The sequence below is a fragment of the Trachemys scripta genome, chromosome 1 (assembly GCF_013100865.1).
Source record: "Trachemys scripta elegans isolate TJP31775 chromosome 1, CAS_Tse_1.0, whole genome shotgun sequence".
NCBI classification, from domain to species: domain Eukaryota; kingdom Metazoa; phylum Chordata; order Testudines; family Emydidae; genus Trachemys; species Trachemys scripta.
The window spans coordinates 178842539-178857498 of NC_048298.1; the positions used below are offsets into that span (position 1 = coordinate 178842539).

The 14960-nt window shown below is 41.5% G+C and overlaps 1 pseudogene; it reads right to left on the minus strand.

Moving 5' to 3' along the window:
- Window positions 1–265: 265 nt before the first annotated feature.
- Window positions 266–14960, minus strand: part of LOC117877172 — a 58126-nt pseudogene continuing 43431 nt past the window's right edge.

Consider the following 14960-nt stretch of genomic DNA (forward strand, 5'->3'; position numbering starts at 1 on the left):
AGCGCCCCCCTGGAAATCTACCTTCTTTAAGTGAACAAACAGAAAGATGCAGTGACAAATTTGCGTTCTTTTATATATCTATATTTCTACCTACGTCCTACAATATAGTAAAGAAAGATGTTGTTGTAAATAAGACACCTTGAAGCTTGAAATTATAAAATTATTTATTAAAATCAACCATAGTAACATTCGCATTACACACAGAAAATTAAGATAATGAAGGATAATACTAAAATAAAAATTACGAATTATATTAAAAATAATCCTAATGAGAAGGATGAACCTGGTGCGCTGCTATCAATTTATTAATGTTCAGCTCTATTTTTGTCAGCAGCATTCTTAAATCACCGCGATGAGCTATTTGCAATCAGTTTCTTTTTTTAGTTAACAGATTTGTGACCGCACTGAACCCATGTTCCACTAAATATGATGAAGGAAATGCAATTAAAAACTTTTGTACTATAGCCCATAATCCAGGATAAAGTGTAGGTATCTGCTTTTGCAGCCAGAACTGTTGGTAGCCATCTTTGAATTTAAATTTCAATTCCTCATTTGTTGTTACTTCTATCAGTTCTTCTTGTAATTTTGGAGATTCTTCTGTGTTTGTACTTGAAAAAGGGTCCAAAACCCAATCGGGTATGTTCATTTTAAGAATATCTTCAAATCATTGATTGAAGTCAGAATGGAGAGCCTCCAAGTGCTGACAATAGGTAAGCAAGTCTTCATCATGTTTTTCTACTGTTGATAAATTTGGAAACTGGCTGAATTCTCCTCGTCCTAAATTTCAGTTGTACAGAAGAAGTTTTGCCACAAACGCGGAAATAACAGTTTTTGTTTTGATTAAATTCAGCTCATCGCCTTGGAGCTGTAAATTTGTTTCATTAAATTTATTAAACAAGTCTGTCAAATAAGCTGTGTCATTTTTGGAATCAATCAAGTTGGCTCGTAAAGCTTCATCTTTGTTTTCTAGGAACTCTAGCACTGAGTCAAAGAGTTTATAAAACTGATCCAAACAGGCACCTTTTGATAGCCAATGAACTTCTGTATGAAGCAGCAAGCGATTGAATTCTTCATCGTTTTCAAAACAAAGTTGTCCAAACAATCTGTCATTCAATGAATTGCTTCTGAGTTTGTTGATTGGTTTAATGACATAATGTAATGACCTATGTAGGCGTTCACTCAGATTTTTGGCAACTAAATGTTGACGATGAATGACACAGTGTACAGCGAATACATTCAAAACCACTTTTTTTAAATATGCAAGAAAACCCCTGTAGTGCCCTATCATTGCTGGAGCACCATCAGTAGCAACTGACAAGATATTAATCAGGGGGATTTCTTTTTCTTTAAAAAACTCTTCCAATGCATGAAATATCGATTCTCCTTTAGTATCAGTTTGCAAATTTTTAGCAAATAATAATTCTTGGCAAATTTTGTCTTCTTTTATGAATTGCATGTATGCTAAAAGTAAGGCTTCATTTCCTGGCAAAGTTGACTCATCAAGCTGTATAGAGAACTGGGATGTTTTTAAATACTCACATAATGAGTCTTCAACATCTTGAGCCATTTCATCAATTCTTCTTTGCACTGTATTATTGCTCAAAGAAATTTTCTTGGTAATATCAGACGCTGGCTTGTGTAGCATAGCACGTATTACCTCATTTATAGCCGGTAGAATTAGTTCTTCACCAATAGTATGTGGTTTTCCCGATTTAGCAATCAGTAACGAAATGTTGTAAGAAGCACGCAACCCATCATCATCTTGTATAAAATTATAAAGCTATATAACAATTTATATAATTGAAAAAGTGCAATTTCTCTCGCCGGAACCAAATTTTTTTGCAATAGTTGTGTTATTAAAATATCGCCCACAACATCAGGTATACAGTGTTTTTTGTGTAAGATGGCAAAAGACAACCAAACTAAAATACTAATGAAACTAATAAACTGGGTTTTGTTCTTTGCTCAGCATTAGATATATGTATTTGATATTAAATTGTCAAATATCAAACTAAATTTACCAAGAAATAATTAATTTAAAAAATAATCAATATGCAATTAAAATCAGTTAATAGTTTTAATTTAGTTTGCCCTTATTTAAATAATTGTTCCTTATTAACACATGCCTTATTTACCAATTAACACAGATGATTCGATAGATATAAATAAATGTTAATAGTTAACAGTTTTTTTACGATTTCATTCCCCTGTTTTCGTTAATATTGTAATAAAAAATACGACAAATATATTGACTGTACACTTCAAATAGTACTGTACCGACACAAGCCTGCTACGATTTTATTATTAGTAAGCACTAGAGACACAGAAACGTACGGTAGATATGTAAGAAAATGTATAAAAATACATTGTTTATTGAAACAACAATAATACAATTTGCTTTGTATGTGATCCGTAATCGGTAAAGATCAAAGGTATCGAATATGAATAAATTTTTTTAAATACTTATTGCACTATTGTTAACTGCTTTTTACACAATTCAGAAACAATCTAAATTAGATTTCATACATGTCGCCTATTTATAGTATCGTATTGTAAACAAGTCATTACACGCACATATTCCTGCCGATGCATGCTGGACTTCCTGACAATGCGCGACACGCTCGCCTGCCAACACTTGCTTGTTAAGAGCTGTTGGCGGACTTGACACCTGATCGATTATAATTTGTGAATTTATTTGGAAAATAAAGTAATCACTACAACTTTAACTCTATGTTACACAACAGATGAAACATGTACGAACATTTTTTCAAAATTTTCTTATATTCTCTTCTTTATTTATGCTTCCACTGCCCCCTTATTTTTATTCAACACCCCCCAATTGCACCCGAGCCTACTACTGCCCCCCTGGATCGTTCCAGCGCCCCCCAGGGGGCGGTATCGCCCACTTTGGGAACCTCTATTTTAGACCATTCTACTGCTTAGTGAAGTGCACAGCCCTGAGTTAGGGGCCCAGACTCCCTGTATAATGCACAGGGAGAGTTAAGAATGGGACACAAAAGGCAGCATGCTGAGTTGGGAGCCTAAACTAGCCACTAGGAAATGCAGAGGAGAGGGGTCTGGCTCATGCCCCACTCCACTCAAAAAATTAGGTACCTACTGGGCACCTACCTCCATCTGGGATTCACAGCCGTGAACCGTCTCCTGGAGTTAGGTGCCTAAGGCCAGGTCTACATTATAAACTTACATCGGTATAACTATATCACTATGGGGCAATGGTCCTTCTAATTTTTTCCATCCATGTGTGGAATGAATTTTGTTATGTGCACCATATTGAGGTAATGTGCGGATGTGCGCCACCAGTAGAAAGAAAAAAAAACCTAGATATATATTTTTAAAAGTTACTATAATATGGAAGAAGAAGAAGAAGAAGAAGAAGAAGAAAGAAAGAATATTAAAACAAAGGATAATTAACAAGTGCTGATGCTCACTTTACAGCACAGCACAGGTGAGGAAAGTGACCTGGATGCAGGGAGTGTTGATGTGTATGTTGGGGGAACTGTGTAAGGGAGACTGTGTGTGTGCCTGAGAGAGTGTATGAGTGCACTGTCTCTTTAAGAAACCACTTAGGGTCAGGAGCCTGAAGGCTTGTTCAGACACAGCAGCTGCTGGGAGCTCCAGATCCAGAGAGGCAGCAGCACAGACAGATTCCCCCTGTGCCATCACCCCAGCTCTGTGGAGATTGGGTACATGGGCAGGGGGAGGGGGACACCCCCAACAGAACAAGGAGTAATGGTCTCAAGGTGCAGTGGGGGAGGTTTAGGTTGGATATTAGGAAAAACTTTTTCACTAGGAGGGTAGTGAAGCACTGGAATGGGTTACCTAGGGAGGTGGTGGAATCTCCTTTCTTAGAGGTTTTTAAGGTCAGGCTTGACAAAGCCCTGGCTGGGATGATTTAGTTGGGAATTGGTCCTGCTTTGAGCAGGGGGTTGGACTAGATGACCTCCTGAGGTCCCTTCCAACCCTGATATTCTATGATTCTATGATCAGCCTTTCCCTCTCCCTCCTTCCCCCTCCCCCACACAGCAGACAGGAGGAGGTTCCCAGTCCTGAGCAGTGTGGCCAGGGGTGGCTCTGGGGGAGGAACTGGAGCGGGGAGGGGGAGAGAAGGAGCAGTGGTGGTTGTAAATGGCAGTGGAACAGGGGGGAGGAGGGGCACCCCTGCTCTAGAGAACTCAGACGGCTCAGCTGGTCATCCAGCTGCCCCCCTGCAGCTTGGGTCCCTCTGCCGTCTCCAGATGCTGCTGCTCGCCTGCCTGTCTGCCACCTCCGTCAGCCCAGATGGCTTTTCGGAAGGTCAGGTGGGACTCAGGCAAACCCTGCACATGCACCCTCTTTGGCAGGCTGCTGGCCCTGCACGGCACTTGATGGACTATTGTGTGACCACACAGACACACAGTTTAGAGGGAAGAACAGATTTAAAAATTTTATTAAAGTTAATGTTTAAAATTAAATATATACAAGTTAAGAGGGAAGGTTCTGTACATCTGGGGTCAGGTTTGATTTGTAAGGGATTACAGGTATTGGTTACAAGGATCACGAGATACATACATATTACATAGTCAACATAGACCCAGATTGGGATGTGGGAGTTTTTAATGCGTCAGTGGATAAGTGGGCTTGGGTAGGCCACCCATGGAATGTATTAAGAGTCCAAGTCAGTATCAGTGTAGCGAATAAGTACACGGGTGGGGTGTGTCCCTTGGTTCGTCAGGGAAGGAAGTGGGTTATTTCCCTGGTTGGTGGTCTTGATCACTCAACCTGGTATTGATGGTATCCCATGATGTGCTCCATATAGATGTCTCTGGACCACCTGATGGGCGGAATGTGAGAGGCAGCCAACATTGGCACAGGCTCCATACACAAGCATCTTAGGGAATGAGCAGATAGACTAGATGACTTTGGGGGCAGGATTATATTAGTGGGAGGAAGAACATGCACATTATTGTGAGCAGAACTGAATTTTATGGGAATGGGGAATGTGGAGAATGTATGAATAAATGAATACAGCCAAGCTCAAAAATGATTGAATGTTGTTCCCATGCAGTGGATGTTTGGTGGACCGTATGTGAAATGAATTTGGTAAGTCTCAGTTCCAGCTCTCACTCACAAACTCAGGACTGTGCTTTGCAAACATAGCAATGAGGCCAAGAACTGTATAGCCCGTGGAGACTGAGCCACTTGTGTTACCATTAGAAGAGCCCAGATCATGTTTCAAGCATGTTGACAGGGCAGTGTTGGCAGGGGGATGTGTTTCCTCCTGCTGCAGCCATGTAAATAACAGAGGACTTCATTCACAGGGTATGTCAGTCTAACACTTATCACCATCACTAAGTCCATAGACAATGTTCTAAAAATGGAAGTAGGTAATCATATGCAGATTATTTGATAACATGCAAATTAATTCATTAAATAATTTCCATACATTTTCCTGCAATTGTGACTAAATGTCCTAATTCCCCTCCTCCCCCCCAAAATGTGGCAACCCTATGGAGGAGTTTGGAGCAGGTGAGCCCTCACTCCAGACCCAGAGAGGTAGAAACAGTAGCTGCAGGGGGTAGGAAGCAAGAAAACTAGTGAGCAGAGCTTAAGTCCAGTAGGAGAAGCAACAATAGAGGTTCAGAAAGGATGGGTGAATTGCTCAAGACAGTTCAGACCCAAGCAGCAGCCAAGCGGTGTCTGTGAAGCAAAAAGCTTTCCCTTCTTACTCGACCTACTAACTCTAGGGCTAAGAGGATAGTTTAATCTTTGTGTCTGTGCAGTCAATGGCATTCCACTGAGACTGCTGTTGTTTCTGTGTGATTTTTCATAATGTATTCCAACTATTTTTGTGAGATTGACGTCTGCACTGCAAACTTGACTAAGACAACTCAGCTACCTACGCGAGTAGTGAACTAGCACTGAAAGCTCTGTGCCCTATCCAATGTGACAAACACCTTATTTTTAAAGTGTTGGAATTGTATTAAAACACCCTTGTGCCCTACTCAGAAAACACCATGTGCATTTTATAATACATAATGGAGCATAACAAACATCTTCTGTCCATGAATGATGTCGATTTTTAGTGACAGCAACACTACATACCCTACACTTTATCACTCTTTACACCTATAGTCTTGTGAAAAATAGAATATGTGATGAGAAGAGGATAGGAAAAAGCTGCCAAATAGGATACATTGTAGCAGGTTCCTGACAAACTCTTGCACTGCATGCCTAAGCCTATATTAAGATGCATACAAGTTGTCAGTGTGTTAGAAGGCCAGACAAAGAAAAAGGACAATGGTATCATGGGAACCATTTGTCAGGAGTAAGGCCCTCAGCTGTACATGCTCAATACTCCTGATACCCTAACAAGCCAGCTAGGCTACTTAGGGTTACCATACGTGCTCTTTTTCCCGGACATGTCCGGCTTTTCGGCAGTCAAACCCCCGTCCGGGGGGAATTGCCAAAAAGCGGAACATGTCCGGGAAAATGGCGGCTCTGTTTAAGAGCCCGGCTGCCTGAAGCCGGTAGCACTCGGGCAGCCCGGCTCTTAAATAGAGCCGCCGGGACTGGAGCCTCCAGCCGCCGGGGCTGTGTGTAACTGACACAGTGTCAGTTACACAGAGCCAAAGAGGAGAAAAGCCTCCAGCGGTAGGGGCTCTGTGTAACTGACACAGTGTCAGTTACACAGAGCCCCAGCCGCTGGAGGCTCTGTTTAAGAACCGGGCTGCCCGAGAGCTACCGGCTTCGGGCAGCCCCCTTGCCTCCGGACCCTGCGCCCCCAGCCGGGCACTTCCCCTCCCGGGCTCCGGCGGCGCAGGGTCTGGAGGCACGGGGGCTGCCCAAAGCCGGTAGCGCTGGGGCAGCCCGGCTCTTAAACAGAGCCTAAGAGGAGCAGAGCCTCCAGCTGCGGAGGCTCTGCTCCTCTTCGGCTCTGTGTAACTTATACAGTGTAAGTTACGCAGAGCTGCCGGATCCCCGGAGGGGAAGTGCCCGGCTGGGGGCACAGGGTCCGGAGGCAAGGGGGCTGCCCAAAGCCCGAGCGCTACCGGCTTCACGGTTTGCTGGGCAGCCTCCAGACCCTGCGCCCCTGGCTGGGCGCTTCCCCTCCCGGGCACCAGCTGCGCTGGGGAAGCGCCGGCTGGGGGCGCAGGGTCTGGGGGCTGCCCGGGAAACCGTGATGCTGGTAGCACTGGGGCAGCCCTTTCCCCCTGGCTGGGAGTGGGAGGGAGGAGGGGACGGAGATAGGGTGGGGGAAGGGGCGGAGTTGGGGCGGGGCTAGGGTGGGGAAATGGGCGGGGCCATGGCCCGTGGAGGGTCCTCTTTTTTTATTTATGAGATATGGTAACCCTAGGCTACCTGATGGCCAGTCCTGGCTGACTGGTTAAGGAAGCCAGCAGGCTGGTTCTTAAACCTAGCAGCAGCAATAGCTTGCTGGCTGCTCACTAACACAGACTCTCTGTCTCCTTGTGCTTGTCTTTCCAAGCCCTGCTCCTGTTTTGTTTCTCCTTGGCTCCAGCCCAGATTTTGCCCTGAACCCAGTCTTGTTCCCATCCTTTTCCAAGCTTGCTCTGGCCTCAGAACCAGCCCTACTCCTGCCTTCCCTGACACCGGTAATTCAGTTCTGACAGTCGACCATGACTCTGACTCTGCTTCAACCCTTGGCTCTGGCATTTGGGCTCTGACAACTAGGCCTGACTCTTGCTCCATCCACTAGGCCTGACCTCCTATGACCTGGTCTGCTGACACCATCTAATTCATAAAGAAGCTAAGAGAATGGAGCCAAGATTAATACTCTGTTGAAGACAAGTAGGGTGACCAGATGTGCCGGTTTTATAGGGACAGTCCCAATTTTGGGGTCTTTTTCTTCTATAGGCTCCTATTACCCCCCACCCCCTGTCCTGATTTTTCACATTTGCTGTCTGGTCACCCTAAGGACAAGGCACAAATCTCCAAATTTTACATCATTATGTCTATGTGACTTCACGAGGGACAAACAGGGGAAGACTTCCCAAACAATGGTTGTGAGTCTTAAGTCTACTTGTTGTGGTTGAGAGAGCTCTGTTTTTTAAAAGCTCTCAATAAGCATTGCTTTATTTCCCCCTGAATCCTCCAATGCCTATTCTTGGGGCTTTAGAACCTTCAGCTTTTACTTTAATAATGATAAGAACTTTCCTTAAAAAAAGGTGGGTGAAGTAAATTAAGGTTAATGTTTTTGAAGAGTTGGGCATACATCTGATTCCTTCTGTCATCTCACTGATTTAGCTCACTAGATGTAGACAAAGTGTAACTCAACAACCCAGCATTTGTCTACTGTGGAGCAATCCTATTGCATTGTAACTATGTGTGAAATCACGGACCATTTCAGTATGTTTTTCATTTCATGGAGAGTATTTCTCTGACTCCCTTTCACAGTAGCTTACTGAGATGTCTCAGAAGATCTTAGACAAAAACAAAGACTCCCATTTCACTCAGTGCCGTGTAACCTCATCCATCCTTTTAACCTGCTCTGGTTGGTTATCCATGCACTGCCTTCTAATCAATATCTCATTGACAGTAGCTAAGAGTGCCCTGGGGTGAAATTATTTGGGAGTGTATTCCTGAGTATTTACTTCCCATGGATTACAAAAGGACTAGTGACAAAACCTGCATTGTGATGATAATGGAGGAAGAGTACAGTATTTATCCTTATGCAACACAATGAGCATAAAAAAGAAGTGATTTTTTTTTATTGAGCATATACTACTGAATTTTGAAAAATGCTTCATGCTGGAAATTGCTATAGACAATGTGTAATCTAATGGCAGAATGAATTATTGAAACAGCAGGAATTTATAAATCTCCTGCTAGCCTGTCAACCATCAGCTATTCATGACAGACACAATTGAGACTAATCAACTTAGTGTTGAGACAGCAGCAGGATAGCAAGTTATTCTGCAGAAAATGTATCCTGATAAAGAGGTCAGACATCATGAAATCAAGACCCTTGAACTAGAAAAGAAATATCAATGGTAGGAGACTTCTAATAACCTTCTGGTATCTTGGAATGGTTATCCATCCAGGAGTATCCATCCTTTGCTGACAAAAGCAGTAACTCTGTGTCTAGAAAAGCTTAAAGAAGTTGTGGCAATATTTGTTCAGTTCAGTGTGTTACAGCTGATTGATGGAAACACATAGCACACTTGAATCAAGCATTCAAATTCAGACTCCCAATAATCTGAGAATTAGCTATTTACAGAAATTATACAGAAGGAGCACTTAAGAAGATGAAGAAAGTCACAACTGTGCTTTGAATTTGACCATCATAATTCTGATCCTGAAAGTGTTGTAAATGTCAATGATGCAGATAGAATAAGAGTGGAAATCTTAAAAGGGGGGAAAGACACTAAGAAAGGAGAGCTAGACCATGAAGGAAGTCTAGTAAATCAGATGTGTAAAGCAATTAATAAGTTTTAGTATTTGCTGGGTGAAGCTGTGGAGGGAATTACCAGTTAACTTTATCCGTTGTTGTTAAAATCCATGAACAGGGCTTTGAATGGCTGTCTAGCTGGGTATTTGGTATTCTGTGGTTCTTGAACTACCAATATTTGTTTCTCTCTTTGGCCCTGAGTGAGCAAAGTTCCACCATTGCTACATTTTTGCAGCATGCTGTGGCTGTGACTAAGTTGAACCGAGTGTCTCCAGCCCTCCACATTAAGAACACTTTCCAGGTATCTGCCAAATGCTTGCAGAATTGGGAAGCAATTAAATGGCTCTCCTAGTAGTACAGATGTTCCATCTGTCAGTGAAGGAAACCATGTGGGAAGAACTGCAATTGCCAATATTGTCAAGGTCTTCATATGACCTCTGGTGATGGTTTAAATATTTGACACTTCTAGAAACATTGTGCTGGCTGGAATGCTGTCCTGGTACCTGTTTCTCAGGACAAGCCAGCACATCAACAGCAGGAGAGACAAGTCAGGAGTCACATGTTCTTGGGACAGGCCTAAACTAACACTGGCAGCATTTTCTGGAGTGTACTGGAAAATTGGAATCAACAGTGCCACTACTGAGAATAGCTGCCTGAAGTGGTTCCCTAGCAATCCCCATCATCACAGAGAAAAACCTACTTTGGGATAGTTCTTTCCAGAAAGAGACACAGAGCTAGATTCCCAAGAGGGATTTAGATGTCTAACTGCTCTTTTAGGTGCCCAAGTCCAACATTTAAGTCTGCCTGTCATTCATCAGCTGCTGCCTAAATGTACAGTCTGTAAGTGCCTACATTTCCATGATGGCACCTAAATTTCTGCTTGTGGGTATGAAAGAATTTGCCTCAGTCCTGAGCTGCCTGGCACTTAACTCAGACCTAAATCCCTGGCATGATTTTCAAACTAGGCATTCCCCTGCTTATCTCACTCACATCTAAATTGCCCTTGGGAATCTATCCCACACTGCCTGCAAGCCATAATGAAGATTATAGAACCATAACTGTGTTCAGAAGCCAGTTCCATCCCCATCCCCAGAGGGTACAATGCCTTTACATTCTATAAAAAGCAACAGAGGGTCTCTACCCTCCTCCCCTTGATACTTTACTAAACCAAATACAGTGGGCCTGATCCTCCTCTCATTCTAATGTAAATCAGGAGCAACTCTTTTAAAAGCCAAATCCTTAATATGAGGAAGACAATGGAGCTATGCTAAATGACACAAAGTGAGGATCTGGCCTACAACAGAGTTATACTGATGTAAACTAGTGTGAGGGAAGAATCAAGCCCAATCTCTGTTGCAGGGAAGCAGCCTGAAGGGGGTTGGAGGAAAGTGAAAGAAAGAGAACAAGGAAAGTATAGAGCCAGACTCCAGATGATAAATGCTGAGATAGAATGTGTACCCTCTGCTTACACTCAAATAATAAAGGAAAATAGGTGGAGGAAAGGGAAGAAAAGGGAAAGAAAGAGACAGTTTCACTCCTTGGAGTTTCACTATGGTCCCACAAGCATTTCAGGTTCTCCTGTCATAGCTGATGGTAATTTTGCTCCCATTTATAATTTCTGTAAATTTCAAGTGTGTAATGTATTTAGATATGCTGTGCTTTTTTATCAAGACCATAACAATATGAAGGATAAAAATAACACCATTCAGTGTATGCTGTAATCATCTCCAAGTGAACATTGTCATGCACTACTGGCTAATTGGCACATGAAAATATCTTGACCCCTTAAATGTACAAATTTTGCTTAGTATATCAAATATTTTGAAAGTACAAGATTCATAGCTTATTCATTGTAATTACTTTCATAAGCTTATGTAAATATTTCTAGAAATCAACAAATGAATGGGAGTGTTTCATTGCACTTTGGTAGTAAAATGTACTTGTTGTGAATCTAAATCTACAAAGTTGTAAAATCACTTCCCCCCAAAAAAAAAATTCAGAAAGCTACAAGCAAATAAATATACTTCCAAATACAGAAGCATTTTTTTTGTTTATTTCCTAGAGTGTGTTGAAAATTAATAGCATCCTTTACATACCTAATCCTTCAACAGCTATCTATGCAGATTTTTTTTTCATCTCACTGTCCTTCTTGTAAAGTCTAATTCTCATTCAGAAACAAAGGGCATGTCTGAAATCAATTAGACTAGTTGTGGAGTAAAGTGCTATTCAATACCAATAAGGATATCATAATGATTTCCTCCTTGCCTATAGAAACCCTTGGGCAGTATGCATTAAGAACTAAGTGTAAAGCAAACACTTCAAATAGTGACTTCAAATTCTATGGGAAGGCTCTTAGGAGTTTGACTGGAAAACTAATGCATTTAATTGTCCTTTAATGGGAAGGATACATTTTTTGTTAGGGTTTTGCAAACAGGCATTTCCAAATTCCAGATTATGATTGTCAGAATATGAGATTATCTGTTTCTACCTATGGTCTTCCTGTGACTGAGAGAAAAGGTACTAGAAAGACAAGGTGGGTGAGGCAATATCTTTTATTAGACCAACTTTTCTTCTTGAAAGAGACAAGTGTTTTAGCTACACAAAGCTCTTCCTCAGGTCTGGGCCTATATTCCCTCCTTCCCCCCTTGAGTATTTCACAAAATATTAAGGTATAAGTTGATTAAATGTGTCAAAGAGAACATACATTTTCACACAACCACCAACCAAATTGCAGGCTCAAAAGAATAACGCACTGTTATTCTCAAATATATTTAAAATAGCAGTGTCGATGTGGTAACTATGCTAAAATCAAACCACTGGCTTGTCAAAAATGTTTAATAGGATTCTTCCACAATAGGTGACCTCTTAGATTTTGCAAGTTAAAAGGTTCTGGTGATCACAAGTGAAATATGAGCTGCCTGTATATTAGTGTCCCATATGCCTGCCACCAGATCTGGCTGCTCAAGCGGGGGGGAGGGTGGAGTGTGATGCATCCCACAAAGGGGTGTAGTAGCAGGTACAAAGCCTCTGCAGCTCCAGGAGGCAATGATGTGCTGAGGCTATACACTGCTCCTTCCTATAGAGTTGTTGCTTCCAGTCACTAGCTAACATTCATTGCATAGCAGCAACCATGCATTTTACAAACAGGTATGAAGTAAAGTCTTCAAACCAGAGTGTACATTAAAGCTAGATCCACAAAAAGATTTAGGCAAACAACTGCTCCTTTAGGCACCCAAGCCAAAATTCGGATCTTCGAAAACCCTGGTCAGCTGCCACTTAACCCTGTAGGGGCCTACTGATAAGGTCACCTACATTTTCTGCTGCTGAGCATGTACACAGCAACCTGGCACCTGACACCTGGTGCCCAGCTCATGACTAATCCCTGGCAGGATACTCAAGCTAGGCATTCCCATATCAAAATCTCCTCTGAGGCCTGATCTTGTAGACGTCCTTATAGGCTGCCTTAAACCATATCTATCAGATTAGTGCATCCCCACCCCCCAAAATCAACAACACTATAGGAGGTCATGGTTTCCCCCTTCTAGCCCAGTGATTAGCTTATTCACCCAGGACTTGGGAGACTGGGTTCAAGTCCTCTTTCTGCTTGAGGTGAAGTAGGGATTTGAACCTGTGAGTGCCCTTACCACTAGGCTATTGGGTATTTTAAGGTGAGTCCCTCTCAATCTCTCCTGTTGAAGCTGTCCCACTTTACATGCAATACTTAAATATTCTTGAAGAGAGAAAATGACTTTACAGTTCAGTGGTTTGTACACTTGTGGGAGTGTCAGGTTCCAAGGAGTTCAGTCACAAATTTAATTAATGCATATTTTTTTAATGAGCGTCATCAGCATGGAAGCATGTCCCCTGGAATGGAGACCGAAACATGTAGGGGCATATGAATGTTTAGCATATTTGGCACGTAAGTACCTTGCAATGCTGGCTACAAAAGTGTAATGCAAATGCCTGTTCTGACTTTCTGGTGATATTTTAAAAAATAAGTGGGTAGTATTACTCCTGTAAATGTAAACAAACTTGCTTGTTTTAGTGATTGGCTGAACAAGAAGTAGGACTGAGTGGACTTGTAGGCTCTGATGTTTTACATTGTTTTGTTTTTGAGTGCAGTTATGTAACTAAAAAAAAATTCTACATTTGTAAATTGCACTTTCACAACAGAGATGGCACTACAGTACTTGTATGAGGTGAATTGAAAAATACTATTTATTTTGTTTATCATGTTTACAGTGCAAATATTTGTAATAAAATAATACACATTTTGATTTTAACTACAACACAGAATACAATATATAAGAAAATGTGTAATTACATCAAAATATTTAATACATTTCCATTGGTATTCTATTGTTTAACAGTGCAATTAAAACTGTGATTAATCGTGATTAATTTTTTTAATCAGGATTAATTTTTTGAGTTAATTGTGATTAATCAACAGCCCTATTTCCCAGTAAATTATATTTATGAAATAATATGACAGCTAATAATATTTGGAATACTGCTTTCCTGCTACTTCATGGTTTCCAAAAGAGAAAATATCATTTTTGTGTTATCATTACTCAGCTGGTTTTAATGGGAAAACAGTCTTGACCTGCCAAATTTCTTAGGGAATTTCTCAAACTGTTTAATTACATTAAATTTAATTTGATTTTTTATATGCATTATTAATTGTCCTAGGTAGATAACTCAGACATGCAAAGATGATCTTAGAGCCACGGAAAACTGTTAGTAAGGATGAAAGTTTCTGCTTAGCCTATTAAATAACAACACTGATTGTTACAAGGTTGCAGTTTGCTGGACCCAGAGATAGCAAACTTCTGACCAAATAGTAAAAGTTTTCCTTGTGTATCTCCCATTGCTGCTGGTATTTTCTTTCAGCGAATGATCAGAAGCCATGTGGTGTAAAGACATTCATCCACATTCAGTAATGTGTAATCACAGCTCCACAGGCCTGATCTAGCCAGCACCTACTAATGTGAGTAGTCCTATTCAAAGTGATGAAATATGATAGTCCTAGAACTGCCCATGTGAGCAAGTGCAGGACTGGAATCTGTGTCTTTCCAGTATATCAGAGTTGGCTTGTGACTAGCTTTAGCATTCTGGTACAGCGGAGTAAGGAAGGATTCCTTGTTCCTCATGTGGATATGTTAGGGCTACCATGATCTTATCTTCAGATGCTGGGAGAGCACATAGGCTGGAGGCAGGTTGCTCAACCCAGTAAGCGAGTGACCTTTTAGGGGTGGGGAGTAAATGCAGTTACTAAAGGATCAGAATTTCAAAAGAGCTCAGTTATCAAATACATATATCAAAATAAATGGCTTTATTTTCACAGCTCAACACCATGGTGTTACAGTGGGAGCTGCTGGGTTCTGATCACTCTTGAAAACCTGGCTCTTATTGAGGTATCTACATGGGAGTCCAACTTTTTTTGAAAATCTGACCCTAATCTGGCTTTGAACACTTCTGAACATCTGGGTCACAATGCTGGAGCTGATTGGCCATGTGGCAGGAGTAAACTAACCTCCCAAATGTGTGCCAT